Genomic DNA, 16,253 nt, shown 5'->3' with positions numbered 1-16,253 from the left:
CTGTTATCCTGACTGGATGTCTATTGACGTCCAGCAGGATAAAATGCCGGCGAGTAGAGGAGAGCCGATCAGTGGCTCTCCTGACAGGGGGGGTATACGCTGATTGTTTATCAGCATAGCCCCCCCCCCCGAGGATGCCCACACTGGACCACCAGGGAAGCCGCCAGGACCACCAGGGAAGGGGGCAACATGTGGATGGCCAGGTATGTACCCCATGGCCATCCACATATTAAAAAATATTCACAATAGATGCCAATCAGTGCCCACAAATGGGCACTGACTGGCAACATGGGCACTGACTGGCAAAAATATGGAACAAGTGATGCCCAGAAATGAAACCATCAGTATCATCAGTGCCACCCCTCAGTGTCCATCCATGCCCATCAGTGCCCATCTATAAGTGCCCATCTGTGCAACCTATCAGTGCCACCCATAAGTACCCATCAGTGCCGCCTATGAGTGCCCATCAGTGCCGCATACCAGCGCCGCCTATCAGTGCCGCCTATCAGTGCCCATCAGTGCCACCTATCAGTAACCATCATCAGTGCCACCTCATTGGTGCCACCTCATCGGTGCCCATCAGTGCCGTCTTATCAGTGCAGCCATATCAGTGCCCATAATTGAAGAAGAAAACTTACTTATTTACAAAAAAGATAACAGAAAAAAAGAAAACCTTTCTTTTTCAAAACAATTCGGTCTTTTTTTTTGTGCAACAAATTAAAATCGCAGAGGTGATCAAATACCACCAAAAGAAAGCTCTATTTGTGGGAACAAAATATAAAAAAAATTGTTTGGGCACAGTGTAGCATGACCGCGCAATTGTCATTCAAAGTGCAACAGCGCTGAAAGCTGAAAATTGGCTTGGGCAGGAAGGTGCGTAAGTGCCTGGTATTGAAGTGGTTAAAGCAATCCACTGATCTGGCCAGAACCACCTCTGGAGGGAGTCTATTCCACATTTTCACAGCTCTTAAGCCTCGTACAACTCGACGTGCGAAACACAGGGCGAGAAACTCGGTCGTGTGTACGAGGCCTGACTGTGAAGAAACCTTTCCGTATTTGGAGATTAAGGGGCAGATCCACAAAAGAATTACGCCGCGTAATTTTAATGTTCCCGCGTTGTATCTTTGTTTTGTATCTACAAAACAAGATACGACTGCATCTGGGATCGATCTGACAGGCGTACGTCTTAGTACGCCGTCGGATAGTAGGTGTATGTTTCCGCCGGCCGCTAGGTGGCGTTTCTGTCAAATTCCGCGTCGAGTATGCAAATTAGCTAGTTACGGCGATCCACGAACGTACGTCCGGCCGGCCCTTTTTTTTACGTCGTTTGCGATCAGCTTTTTCCGGCGTATAGTTACCCCTGCTATTATGAGGCGTACTCAATGTTAAGTATGGCCGTCGTTCCTGCGTCAAATTTTTTTTTTTACGTCGTTTGCGTAAGTCGTTCGCGAATAGGGATTTGCGTAGAATGACGTCACCGTCGTAAACATTGGCCTGTTCCGGTTTAATTTCGAGCATGCGCACTGGGATACCCCCACGGACGGCGCATGCGCCGTTCAAAAAAAATGTTGTTTACGTCGGGTCACGACGTATTTACATAAAACACGCCCCCATCACATCCATTTGAATTGCGTGCCCTTACGCCGCCAAAAATACACTACGCCGCCGTAACTTACGGCGCGAATTCTTAGAGGATTCCAAAAAAAAAGTAAGTTACGGCGGCGTAGTGTATCTTAGATACGCTACGCCCGACAGAAAAATGCGCCAATGTACGTGGATCTGCCCCTAAAAGTCCAAGATTGCTGCACAGATGAGATTGTCATGGTTACATAGAAACAAACAATCCATCATTTTACACCATCCATACATAATAGTGACACACAAACTCATTTTTTGGGTGGGATAAAAGTGGTTACACATAGCAGAAAGGGGGTGTAACGGTCACCACCAATTACGACCTTCCATCACATCCAAGACAGCTTATCGACACTCCAACCAACAGGACCTGATCCATCCCGTTTTCCCCAGAATCAAGACGAGACACGCAGCTCTACTTGTTCCAAAAATGAAGACAACTTTAATGGTAACTTTCAGTCTTATATACAGTACAAGGCATGGAAGGAACAATCAACTCCCCACCCACACATCACACCGTGGGGGGCTTCAATCACATTCTTTGAGCTAATTACTAAACATTCTAGACATGTCGGCGCCGGCCTATAATTATCATGATCTAATCACTGCACATTCCTTCATTAACAGCATAACAAACAAAACACCATCACACACAATGATCTCTTCTTAATCCATATCCCTAGACAGACGTTCTGTCTTCGCATACAGCTTGACTGAAAGGTATTCACACCTCTGAGCATCAATAGGCTTAAAGCAGTGTTATCACACAATGAAAGGTCTTCCAGGAGCCTGACTCAATTAGCATGTCACTAGTCAGGGTTAATCATAGAAATTAGTCACTATTGACTGGTTGGGTCACAATTAACCAACATCTTGCAGTATCTCAAAATCCTGCAATATGAACTATCAGTGATGTCCCCTGTCCTGTAATTTAGGACATCATTTCTCAGTCACCCTATGGCCCTATCGGACATAAGGTGACCCTAGACATAAGACTCCTTGGTGACGCCGGTATAGGAGTACCCCTCATCCTTACAAAGTCTCTGGGTGTCCCGGGTCATTCCGTTACAGGGGGATTCTAAAATTTAAAGAAAAGCTCAGAGAAGACCGAAATAATTTTGGGACGGAAAGAGTCGTGTAAGACGAGAGGAGAAGAAGATAGCGCAGAGATGTAGGAAGGTTGGAAGAGGTCCCTTGTGGGACACCTTACCCGATACTCAGAAGAGGTCCCTTGTGGGACACCTTACCCGATACTCAGAAAAGGTCCCTTGTGGGACACCTTACCTGATACTCCTCAAAGCCAATGTTTCTTAGACCACCGGTAACGTATTAATCTTTTTATTTTTACCTTTTAGGTAATTGAAGTTTGGTTGAGCATATGCTTGACTAATCCAATCAATATTGGCAGTTCAGTTTTAGAGGGGACGGAATTCTAACTGCAGTACGGATTTGTCTCGCTTTTAAAACAAAGGAGATACATATATTGTCATATCTCACAAAAATGTCTTGCACAGGCTTCATCAAGCCTGGAAATGATAGGAAATCTCCCCAGTAGTTTCATGCATAGAAATAAAAACCTATGACAAAATGTAACTCTTCCATACTCTATTCAAAAAAGAAAAAGTCTGGAATTGGGCTTTCATTTTAACCATTTAAGGACCCCTTTACGCCGATTTACGTTGCCCGTTAAGCCCAGCTGTGGGGTCGCGGGCCGCGTGCGCGCGACCCGGTCCGAAGCTCCGTGACCGCGAGACTCGCGGACCCGATCGCCGCTGGAGTCCCCCGATCGGTCCCCGGAGCTGAAGAATGGGGAGAGCTGTGTGTAAACACAGCTTCCCCGTTCTTCACTGTGGCGCCGTCATCGATCGTGTGTTCCCTTTTATAGGGAATCAAAATCGATGATGTCACACCTACAGCCACACCCCCCTACAGTTAGATGAGGTCATACATAACCCCATCAGCGCCCCCTTGTGGTTAACTCCCAAACTGCAATTGTCATTTTCACAGTAAACAATGCATTTTAAATGCATTTTTTGCTGTGAAAATGACAATGGTCCCAAAAATGTGTCAAAATTGTCCGAAGTGTCCGCCATAATGTCGCAGTCACGAAAAAAATCGCTAATCGCCGCCATTAGTAGTAAAAAAAAATTAATAAAAATGCAATAAAACTATCCCCTATTTTGTAAACGCTATAAATTTTGCGCAAACCAACCGATAAACGCTTATTGCGATTTTTTTTTTACCAAAAATAGGTAGAAGAATACGTATCGGCCTAAACTGAGGACATTTTTTTTATATATATATATATATTTTTGGGGGATATTTATTATAGCAAAAAGTAAAAAATATTGAATTTTTTTAAAAATTGTCGCTCTATTTTTGTTTATAGCGCAAAAAATTAAAACCGCAGAGGTGATCAAATACCACCAAAAGAAAGTTCTATTTGTGGGAAAAAAAGGACGCCAATTTTGTTTGGGAGCCACGTTGCACGACCGTGCAATTGTCAGTTAACGCGACGCAGTGCCGAATCGCAAAAACTGGCCGGGTCCTTTAGCTGCCTAAAGGTCCGGGTCTTAAGTGGTTAAGCCAAGACAACAGGCCAGTAAGTGCTTTGTTGCTGCCTCCATTGAAGATCTGCCTATGAAAGGCAACTGTAGGACACGAAAGTCGAAAGTGATTTGCATCTGCCATCTGATGTATTCTGATAGCTTTCATGCCCTTTACTTCACTTCATATTAACTTTTTACAGTCACAACAGTATATGTATGTGATCTATTAAAAGACTTTATCACTGGAAAAAGAGAGAAATGAATATTCTCCATTTAACTCATTATTATCTGCCCCATCTAACTGCTCTATAAAGTTTATTTTTAACAAAAGCTTATAGTGGCAAGTCAGCTGTTTTAAATACCATGGTAACTCTTGAAATATTGTTGGAAAGGACATTGTCACTTGCCCGTGGTCAAGCTCTTGGAAAAGCCCCATTCGTGAGAATCCATACTCAAGTTGATTACTCATCATAATGCAAAAGAAACACAACATGAAGAGGCATCTAGCAAGGAGACCGATGACATAAATCAAATCCTGAAATTCATGACTAACCCCCTTATGTGTTCTCCAAAGAAAACAGCATATGTACAGTGGGGCGAAAAAACTATTTAGTCAGCCACCAATTGTGCAAGTTCTCCCGATTAAAAAGATGAGAGAGGTCTGTAAAGCCTCGTACACACGATCAGTCCATCCGATGAGAACGGTCTGATGGACCATTGTCCTAGGTTAACCGATGAAGCTGACTGATGGTCCGTCGCGCCTACACAGCATCGGTTAAAAAAACTATCGTGTCAGAACGCGGTGACATAAAACACAACGACGTGCTGAAAAAAAATAAGTTCAATGCTTCCAAGCATGCGTCGACTTGATTCTGAGCATGCGTGGATTTTTAACCGATGGTTGTGCCTACTAACGATCGGTTTTGTCCCATCGGTTAGGAATCCATTGGTTAAATTTAAAGCAAGTTGGCTTTTTTTAACCAATGAAAACGGTCCATCAGACCGTTGTCCTCTGGTTAACCTATCGTGTGTACGAGGCCTTAGGCCTCGTACACACGACCGAACATGTCCGCTGAAACTGGTCCGCGGACCAGTTTCCGCGGACATGTTCGGTCGTGTGTAGGGCCGACCGGACAATTTTACGGCCTAGCGGACAGGTTTCCAGCGGACAAAAGTTTCTTAGCATGCTAAGAAACTTGTCCGCTGGAAGCCTGTCCGTCTGACATGTCCGATGGTCAGTACGACTCATCGGACATGTCCGCTGGCCCGAGAACCCGCTCATGGCGATAAAGTGATTCGACACATGCGTGGAAGCATTGAACTTCCGGGTTTGCGGACGTGGCGGCGTCAACGTCACCGCCACGTCACCGTGCTGTCTGTCCACGGGGATTTTGGTTTGATGGTGTGTACAACCATCAGACCAAAATCTCCGAGCCGACATGTCCGATGAAAACGGTCCGCGGACCGTTCTCATCGGATAAGTTCGCTCGTCTGTACAAGGCCTTATTGTCATCATAGGTATACCTCAACTATGAGACAAAATGTGGAAACAAATCCAGAAAATCACATTGTCTGATTTGGAAAGAATTTATTTGCAAATTATGGTGGAAAATAAGTATTTGGTCTCCTCTACAAACTAGCAAGATTCCTGGCTCTCACAGACCTGTATCTTCTTCTTTAAGAGGCTCCTCTGTCCTCCACTCATTACCTGTATTAATGGCACCTGTTGGAACTTGTTATCAGTATAAAAGACACCCGTCCACAACCTCAAACGCTCACACTTCAAACTCCACTATGGTGAAGGCCAAAGAGCTGTTGAAGGACACCAGAAACAAAATTGTAGACCTGCCCAAGGCTGGGAAGACTGAATCTGCAATAGGCAAACAGCTTGGTGTGAAGAAATCGACTGTGGGAGCAATAATTAGAAAATGGAAGACATACAAGACCACTGATAATCTCCCTCGATCTGGGGCTCCACGCAAAATCTTACCCCGTGGGGTCAAAGTCCAGGGCCACATTTTTGTTCCAGTCCATCCCTGTCTGTGGGTGCCAGATTGTGAGGAGACCTGGGAAAGAATGAATGGAGGCTGGGGAGAGCAATCCACAAAGACAGACTGGCGGTCGTAAAAGCAGAACAGCCTGCTAGGAGCCACTCTTTTTCTTTAAGAGAAGCTGATGGCAGTAGGAGACTGCCTGGTCCCAATCTCTACGCCTGAAAGACTGCTGGAGTGTGCAGTTGTGGAGATTGTTACATGGACAGCTGAAAGATTGCTGCCTGTTTTGCTTTTCTGTTTTCTTTGCACTAGGTCTCTCTTAGCTCCGAAAAAGAGATAACTTTGAGGCCCCGTACACACGTCCGAGGAACTCGACGTGCCAAACACATCGAGTTTCTCGTCGAGTTCAGTGTTGAAGCCGCCGAGGATCTCGGCGGGCCGACTTTCCTCATTGAACAATGAGGAAATAGAGAACATGTTCTCTATTCGGGTTTCTCGGCAGAATCCAGCTCCGATCGAGTTTCTGGCTGAATTCTGCCGAGAAACTCGGTCGTGTGTACGGGGCCTTAGACTCTTGAAACAAGTTGGGATCCTTTCTTAAAGCCCATTAATGGAGAACGAAAAAATCTTCCTGGTAGTGGGGCTGCCCCTCACTCAAAATAAATAAATGTTTGCTTAGGTTTATGGGGCCACAAAAATAAACAGTTCTACTTTCTCAATCCTACTGGAGAATTGAGGAGAAGAGACTGCTTGAAGGAGGACTTGTCTAACACATGATCGAAGGGAGGGCTCTCAGTTATTTTGTTATCTGCTTTACCCTTCCAATGCTACTTACTGCTATGGCCAGCTATAGATGGGGGCGGTGGACACGTTTATGTCTCACCTGTGGTGCTTGCATTGGTCCAGCAACACACCAACACCTTTTCAGCCATTGTGCTATATGCTGGGTGTTTGGTGTGGTCCTGCATCTTTAAGGAGGGGTGGCTCCCCTTCAGTCCACCTGCCCCTATCTATCCATTAAAATGCATGTGCCTCCATTGTGGGGACACTCAGGCCCAGATTCCGCCATGTATGCCGTCGTAAGTCCTAATCTGGGCCATCGTATCTATGTGACTGATTCTTAGAATCAGTTACGCATAGATAACCATTAGATCCGACAGGCGTAAGGCTCTTACGCCGTCGGATCTTAAATGCAATTTTTTTTTGCCCGCTAGGTGTCGCCTCCGTCGTCTTCCCCGTCGAGTATGCAAATTAGCTAGATACGAGAATTCCCGAACGTACGCGCAGCCGACGCAGTAAAGTTACGACGTTTACGTTAGGCTTTTCCCGGCGTAAAGTTGCCCCTGGGTATATGAGGTGCAACCAATGTTAAGTATGGTCGTCGTTCCCGCATCGAAATTTATAAATTTACGACGTTTGCGTAAGTCGTCCGTGAATAGGGCTGGACGCCATTTACGTTCACGTCGAAACCAATGACGTCCTTGCGACGTCATTTGGAGGAATGCACCCTGGGATATTTTACGGACGGCACATGCGCAGTACGTTACGGGAACGCGCTTAATTTAAATGCTACACGCCCCCTACCCGCCTGATTTGAATTAGGCGGGCTTGCGCCGGGTGATTTACGCTACGCCGCCTCAACTTTACACGCAAGTGCTTTGTGAATAAAGCACTTGCATGAAAAACTTGCAAAGGCGTAACGTAAATGAGATATGTTACGCCCGCCCAAATTTACTCCATTCTACGAGAATCTGGGCCTCATTGTTTAGTGTTAGGTCCACAGATTACAGGGTGCCTTGGCGCGGCTCTGTGGCTCACGCATGCGTTTGCAAATACGTGCGGACAAAACCCCTGTTTTTAACGCATACTGTTAGACAGGTTAATTGGTTGTTCTGCGAGCTGGTCGGTAAGTAGGCTTGGTTTTTCCCTGGGCATTCCCCAGGTTTTTGTGTTACATGATTGAAGGGAGCCTAGGAGAGGGAGATTTGGATAAGTAAAACAGATTTTTGCAGCCCCTTGACCTTAATGAGCATCTTACCCTTGCAATGCAGGGCAGCCCCACTGTAAGGGAGCAAAATTCCTTACTTTGTAGTTGGGTTGTCCCGATACCAATACCAGTATCGGTATCGGGACTGATACCGAGTATTTGCGGGAGTACTTGTACTCCCGCAAATACCCCCGATGCCTAAATAGAATACTTGGTCCCCCCCCCCGCCATCGCCGTATATCGCAAATCCGCCGCTGCCGCGTTAATCACCGTGCGGCAAACATTACAGGCACCTTTAGTTTTAATAGCTATTTTGCCCGCCACGCCGTGTATAGACACTCACCCTTGGACGGATCTGTCCAATCCCGAGCAAGGGGGAGTGTCCTTTACACGGCGTGGCGGGAAAAACAGCTATTCAAACGAAAGCTGCCTGTAATTTTCGCCGCACAGTGATTAACGCGGCGGCGGCGGCATCATCATTAGGTATGGGGGACATGGCTGCAATATGTGGGGGGACATGGCTGCATTTATGTGGGGGGACATGGCTGCAATATGTTTGGGGACATGGCTGGATATATGTGGGGGGACATGGCTGCATATATGGGGGACATGGCTGCATATATGGGGGACATGGCTGCAATATGTGGGGGGACATGGCTGCATATATGTGGGGGACATGGCTGCATATATGTGGGGGGACATGGCTGCATATATGTGGGGGCACATGGCTGCATATATGTGGGGCATATGGCTGCATATATGTGGGGCACATGGCTGCATATATGTGGGGCACATGGCTGCATATATGGGGGACATGGCTGCATATATGTGGGGGATATGGCTGCACACTGAACTTGACGAGGAACTCGATGTGTTTGGCATGTCGAGTTCCTCGGTCGTGTGTACGGGGCCTCAGACTCTTGAAACAAGTTGGGATCCTTTCTTAAAGCCCATTAATGGAGAACGGAAAAATCTTCCTGGTAGTGGGGCTGCCCCTCACTCAAAAATAAATGCTTACTTAGGTTTATGGGGCCACAAAAATAAACAGTTCTACTTTCTCAATCCTTTGGGCAATGCGAGGATTTGCAACTACCGGAGAATTGAGGGGAAGAGACTGCTTGAAGGAGGACTTGGAGGGCTCTCCGTTTTTTTGTTATCTGCTTTAGCCTTCCAATGCTACTTACTGCTATGGCCAGCTATAGATGGGGCGGTGGACATGTTTATGTCTCACCTGTGGTGCTTGCATTGGTCCAGCAACACATCAACACCTTTGCAGCCATTGTGCTACATGCTGGGTGTTTGGTGTGCTCCTGCACCTTTAAGGAGGGGTGGCTCCCCTTCAGTCCACCTGCCCCTATCTATCCATTAAAATGCATGTGCCTCCACTGTGGGGACACTCAGGCCCAGATTCTCAAAGGGCTTACGACGGCGCAATGCCATCGTAAGTCCTAATCTGGGCCATCGTATCTATGTGACTGATTCTTAGAATCAGTTACGCATAGATAACCATTAGATCCGACAGGCGTAAGGCTCTTATGCCGTCGGATCTTAAATGCAATTTTTTTTTGCCCGCTAGGTGTCGCCTCCGTCGTCTTCCCCGTCGAGTATGCAAATTAGCTAGATACGAGAATTCCCGAACGTACGCGCAGCCGACGCAGTAAAGTTACGACGTTTACGTTAGGCTTTTCCCGGCGTAAAGTTGCCCCTGGGTATATGAGGTGCAACCAATGTTAAGTATGGTCGTCGTTCCCGCATCGAAATTTATAAATTTACGACGTTTGCGTAAGTCGTCCGTGAATAGGGCTGGACGCCATTTACGTTCACGTCGAAACCAATGACGTCCTTGCGACGTCATTTGGAGGAATGCACCCTGGGATATTTTACGGACGGCACATGCGCAGTACGTTACGGGAACGCGCTTAATTTAAATGCTACACGCCCCCTACCCGCCTGATTTGAATTAGGCGGGCTTGCGCCGGGTGATTTACGCTACGCCGCCTCAACTTTACACGCAAGTGCTTTGTGAATAAAGCACTTGCATGAAAAACTTGCAAAGGCGTAACGTAAATGAGATATGTTACGCCCGCCCAAATTTACTCCATTCTACGAGAATCTGGGCCTCATTGTTTAGTGTTAGGTCCACAGATTACAGGGTGCCTTGGCGCGGCTCTGTGGCTCACGCATGCGTTTGCAAATACGTGCGGACAAAACCCCTGTTTTTAACGCATACTGTTAGACAGGTTAATTGGTTGTTCTGCGAGCTGGTCGGTAAGTAGGCTTGGTTTTTCCCTGGGCATTCCCCAGGTTTTTGTGTTACATGATTGAAGGGAGCCTAGGAGAGGGAGATTTGGATAAGTAAAACAGATTTTTGCAGCCCCTTGACCTTAATGAGCATCTTACCCTTGCAATGCAGGGCAGCCCCACTGTAAGGGAGCAAAATTCCTTACTTTGTAGTAGGGTTGTCCCGATACCGATACCAGTATCGGTATCGGGACCGATACCGAGTATTTGCGGGAGTACTTGTACTCCCGCAAATACCCCCGATGCCTAAATAGAATACTTGCCCCCCCCCCCCGCCATCGCCGTATATCGCAAATCCGCCGCTGCCGCGTTAATCACCGTGCGGCAAACATTACAGGCACCTTTAGTTTTAATAGCTATTTTGCCCGCCACGCCGTGTATAGACACTCACCCTTGGACGGATCTGTCCAATCCCGAGCAAGGGGGAGTGTCCTTTACACGGCGTGGCGGGAAAAACAGCTATTCAAACGAAAGCTGCCTGTAATTTTCGCCGCACAGTGATTAACGCGGCGGCGGCGGCATCATCATTAGGTATGGGGGACATGGCTGCATATATGTGGGGGGACATGGCTGCAATATGTGGGGGGACATGGCTGCATTTATGTGGGGGGACATGGCTGCAATATGTTTGGGGACATGGCTGGATATATGTGGGGGGACATGGCTGCATATATGGGGGACATGGCTGCAATATGTGGGGGGACATGGCTGCATATATGTGGGGGACATGGCTGCATATATGTGGGGGGACATGGCTGCATATATGTGGGGGCACATGGCTGCATATATGTGGGGCACATGGCTGCATATATGTGGGGCACATGGCTGCATATATGTGGGGCACATGGCTGCATATATGGGGGACATGGCTGCATATATGTGGGGGATATGGCTGCACACTGAACTTGACGAGGAACTCGATGTGTTTGGCATGTCGAGTTCCTCGGTCGTGTGTACGGGGCCTCAGACTCTTGAAACAAGTTGGGATCCTTTCTTAAAGCCCATTAATGGAGAATGGAAAAATCTTCCTGGTAGTGGGGCTGCCCCTCACTCAAAAATAAATGCTTACTTAGGTTTATGGGGCCACAAAAATAAACAGTTCTACTTTCTCAATCCTTTGGGCAATGCAAGGATTTGCAACTACCGGAGAATTGAGGGGAAGAGACTGCTTGAAGGAGGACTTGGAGGGCTCTCCGTTTTTTTGTTATCTGCTTTAGCCTTCCAATGCTACTTACTGCTATGGCCAGCTATAGATGGGGCGGTGGACATGTGTATGTCTCACCTGTGGTGCTTGTATTGGTCCAGCAACACATCAACACCTTTGCAGCCATTGTGCTACATGCTGGGTGTTTGGTGTGCTCCTGCACCTTTAAGGAGGGGTGGCTCCCCTTCAGTCCACCTGCCCCTATCTATCCATTAAAATGCATGTGCCTCCACTGTGGGGACACTCAGGCCCAGATTCTCAAAGGGCTTACGACGGCGCAATGCCATCGTAAGTCCTAATCTGGGCCATCGTATCTATGTGACTGATTCTTAGAATCAGTTACGCATAGATAACCATTAGATCCGACAGGCGTAAGGCTCTTACGCCGTCGGATCTTAAATGCAATTTTTTTTTGCCCGCTAGGTGTCGCCTCCGTCGTCTTCCCCGTCGAGTATGCAAATTAGCTAGATACGAGAATTCCCGAACGTACGCGCAGCCGACGCAGTAAAGTTACGACGTTTACGTTAGGCTTTTCCCGGCGTAAAGTTGCCCCTGGGTATATGAGGTGCAACCAATGTTAAGTATGGTCGTCGTTCCCGCATCGAAATTTATAAATTTACGACGTTTGCGTAAGTCGTCCGTGAATAGGGCTGGACGCCATTTACGTTAACGTCGAAACCAATGACGTCCTTGCGACGTCATTTGGAGGAATGCACCCTGGGATATTTTACGGACGGCACATGCGCAGTACGTTACGGGAACGCGCTTAATTTAAATGCTACACGCCCCCTACCCGCCTGATTTGAATTAGGCGGGCTTGCGCCGGGTGATTTACGCTACGCCGCCTCAACTTTACACGCAAGTGCTTTGTGAATAAAGCACTTGCATGAATACCTTGCAAAGGCGTAACGTAAATGAGATATGTTACGCCCGCCCAAATTTACTCCATTCTACGAGAATCTGGGCCTCATTGTTTAGTGTTAGGTCCACAGATTACAGGGTGCCTTGGCGCGGCTCTGTGGCTCACGCATGCGTTTGCAAATACGTGCGGACAAAACCCCTGTTTTTAACGCATACTGTTAGACAGCTTAATTGGTTGTTCTGCGAGCTGGTCGGTAAGTAGGCTTGGTTTTTCCCTGGGCATTCCCCAGGTTTTTGTGTTACATGATTGAAGGGAGCCTAGGAGAGGGAGATTTGGATAAGTAAAACAGATTTTTGCAGCCCCTTGACCTTAATGAGCATCTTACCCTTGCAATGCAGGGCAGCCCCACTGTAAGTCCCGCAAATACCCACGATGCCTAAATAGAATACTTGCCCCCCCCCCGCCATCGCCGTATATCGCAAATCCGCCGCTGCCGCGTTAATCACCGTGCGGCAAACATTACAGGCACCTTTAGTTTTAATAGCTATTTTGCCCGCCACGCCGTGTATAGACACTCACCCTTGGACGGATCTGTCCAATCCCGAGCAAGGGGGAGTGTCCTTTACACGGCGTGGCGGGAAAAACAGCTATTCAAACGAAAGCTGCCTGTAATTTTCGCCGCACAGTGATTAACGCGGCGGCGGCGGCATCATCATTAGGTATGGGGGACATGGCTGCATATATGTGGGGGGACATGGCTGCAATATGTGGGGGGACATGGCTGCATTTATGTGGGGGGACATGGCTGCAATATGTTTGGGGACATGGCTGGATATATGTGGGGGGACATGGCTGCATATATGGGGGACATGGCTGCATATATGGGGGACATGGCTGCAATATGTGGGGGGACATGGCTGCATATCATGAGGGGCACATGGCTGCATATATGTGGGGCACATGGCTGCATATATGGGGGACATGGCTGCATATATGTGGGGGATATGGCTGCATATATGTGGCGGACATGGCTGCATATGTTTGGGGACATGGCTACATATGTGGGGGGACATGGCTGCATATGTTTGGGGACATGGCTGCAATATGTGGGGGACATGGCTGCATATGTGGGGGGACATGGCTGCATATGTTTGGGGACATGGCTGCAATATGTGGGGGACATGGCTGCATATGTGGGGGACATGGCTGTATATGGGGGGGACATGGCTGCAATATGTTTGGGGACATGGCTACATATGTGGGGGGACATGGCTGCATATGTTTGGGGACATGACTGCAATATGTGGGGGACATGGCTGCATATGTGGGGGACATGGCTGCATATATGGGGGGGACATGGCTGTATATGGGGGGGACATGGCTGCATATGGGGGGGACATGGCTGCATTTGTGGGGGGACATGGCTGCATTTGGGGACACATTTAAAAAAAAGTATCGGTATTCGGTATCGGCGAGTACATAAAAAAAGTATCGGTACTTGTACTCGGTCCTAAAAAAGTGGTATCGGGACAACCCTACTTTGTAGTTCAGTTATAAAGATTTAATCAATTTGAGGAACAAAAACTTCTGAAAACAGGATATTATTCTCTTATGTTTGGTGCTCCTACACTTCAAAGCAACCAAGTTACCAAAGCCCTCCATAAAGAGGCCAGAGCTTCTTTGTGAGTGTTTTGTGAAGCCCTAAAACCTCTTATACATTAAATGAAATCATCACCTTACCTGGGTCCAACACCACTACAATTATCACTACTTAGTTTAAGGGTTAATGGAAGCTCATTGAATCACTTACTTAGTAAATCAGGCTCACCGCTTTCCAGGTTGGGAGTGTTAACTATTTTACTTTTAATAAAGAGTCATTGTGTTCAATGTGTGTGTTTTAAAAGTCTCTAACTAGCAATAAATGCATATAAATGTTACATTTTACATTGTGTGTGCAGAGTTTGCAACAGAGCTATTTGCAAGATGCAATCAGGTCACCAGTAACAGGAGTCCTCATGATGACTAGACAGAAATTTCGGCAACATAATAACATACAAGTTACAAGCCTAAATCCACGCAAAACATGTTTTTTTTTCTTTTACCGGTGGGGAAAAGGTAAATCGTTTTTGAGATTTGTCTTGCAGTCTGTTCACGGCCTTGAGAGTAAGGCCCCGGATTCACAAATCACTTACGCCGACGTATCTCGAGATACGCCGCGTAAGTGTAACTATGTGCCGTCGTATCTATGCGCCGTGCCCACAAAACTAGATACGCCTGAAAATAGGCTTCATCCGACCGACGTAACTTGTTTACGCCGGCGTATGTGGCGCTCCCATTGATTTTCTATTCACATATGCAAATGAGGGAGATACGCCGATTCACAAACGTAGTTGCGTAAGTCGTACGTCCGGCGTAAAGTTATTCCCCATATAGGAGGCGCAACTCATGCACAGGTATGGACCAGGGAACACAAGCCGTCGTATCTTTTGTCGTTTACGTTGTACGTGAATAGGCGTAGGTTACGTTCACGTCGTAGGCAGTGATTCGACGTAGCTTAGGCAGTTGTCTCGACGTGATTCTGAGCATGCGCACTGGGATGCGGCCACGGGACGGCGCATGCGTCGTTCGTTTAAAGTACTTCTATGACGCTTGGCCCATCATTTGCATGGGGTCACGCCTGATTAGTATGGCTCACGCCCACTTCCACCTACCCTGGCTTACGCAGAGGAAACCCAGCGTATCTTTAACAGCGAGTGGGAGCAAGTGCTTTGTGAATCCAGTGCTTGCCTCTGTGCGCTGCGCCGGCGTAGCGTAAAAGAGATACGCTACGGCGGCATAAATATGCGCCGATGTATGTGAATCCGGGCCTATGTCTCTACAATTGGGAAGTAGGGTGACCAGACGTCCCACCGGTCTAAGGACACTGTCCTCAGACCAAGTCTGTCCCCGGTTTTGTCCCCAGATTGGATCCATCCATCCAGTAAATTTGTCCTGACACTTGGGGATGCAGCTAGTGCCGTCCCAAGTTCCAGCACTGCGCTCCACTAAATGTGCTATTCTCAACCCAGTGAGTATTCCTTTCAGTGTGCAAGAAATCTTTGTGACATATGACAATACCTGTGTATGTATCTCCCTTGTTTTAAAAGCGAGACGAAACCGTACTGCAGTTAGAATTCACTCCACTCTATCGGTGCCCATTATTGGCACATATTAGTGTCCATTATTGCCGCATATCAGTGCAGTCTATCAGTGGCCATCATTGCCGCATATCAGTGGTCATCATTGCCACATATCAGTGCAGTCTATCAGTGGCCATTAGGGATGAGCCGAACACCCCCGCGTTCGGTTCGCAGCAGAACCTTCGAACAGACTGAACGTTCGTGCGAACATTTAGAACCCCATTGACGTCTATGTGACTCGAACGTTCGAATTAAAAAGTGCTCATTTTAAAGCCCCATATGCAAGTTATTGTCGGAAAACGTCTTTGAGAACCCGGGTCTTGCCCCAGGGAACATGTATCAATGGAAACAAGTTTTAAAAATGGTTGTTTTTTCTGGAGCAGTGATTTTAAATCATTAAAAACATTGCTCCAGAAAAAACGACCGTTTTTAAAACTTTTTTGCATTGACACATGTTCCCTGGGGCAAGACCTGGGTTCTCAAATATGTTTTCACAGGCATACTATAGACACCCAGCAGGTAAAATATTTAAAGGATTTATT

At 47.2% G+C, this 16,253-nt stretch overlaps 1 protein-coding gene across 1 annotated transcript in view; it reads right to left on the bottom strand.

Annotated features, from left to right (window-relative positions):
* The window catches only part of LOC120909327 (pendrin-like), a 135,110-nt gene that overhangs the window by 73,499 nt on the left and 45,358 nt on the right, over window positions 1-16,253 (bottom strand). The gene's annotated exons all lie outside the window — the stretch shown is intronic.

This window comes from Rana temporaria, chromosome 8, assembly GCF_905171775.1.
Source record: "Rana temporaria chromosome 8, aRanTem1.1, whole genome shotgun sequence".
Taxonomy (NCBI): Eukaryota; Metazoa; Chordata; class Amphibia; order Anura; family Ranidae; genus Rana; species Rana temporaria.
Note: the sequence above shows the minus strand (reverse complement) of the source record. Positions and strands in the feature narration are given on the sequence as shown.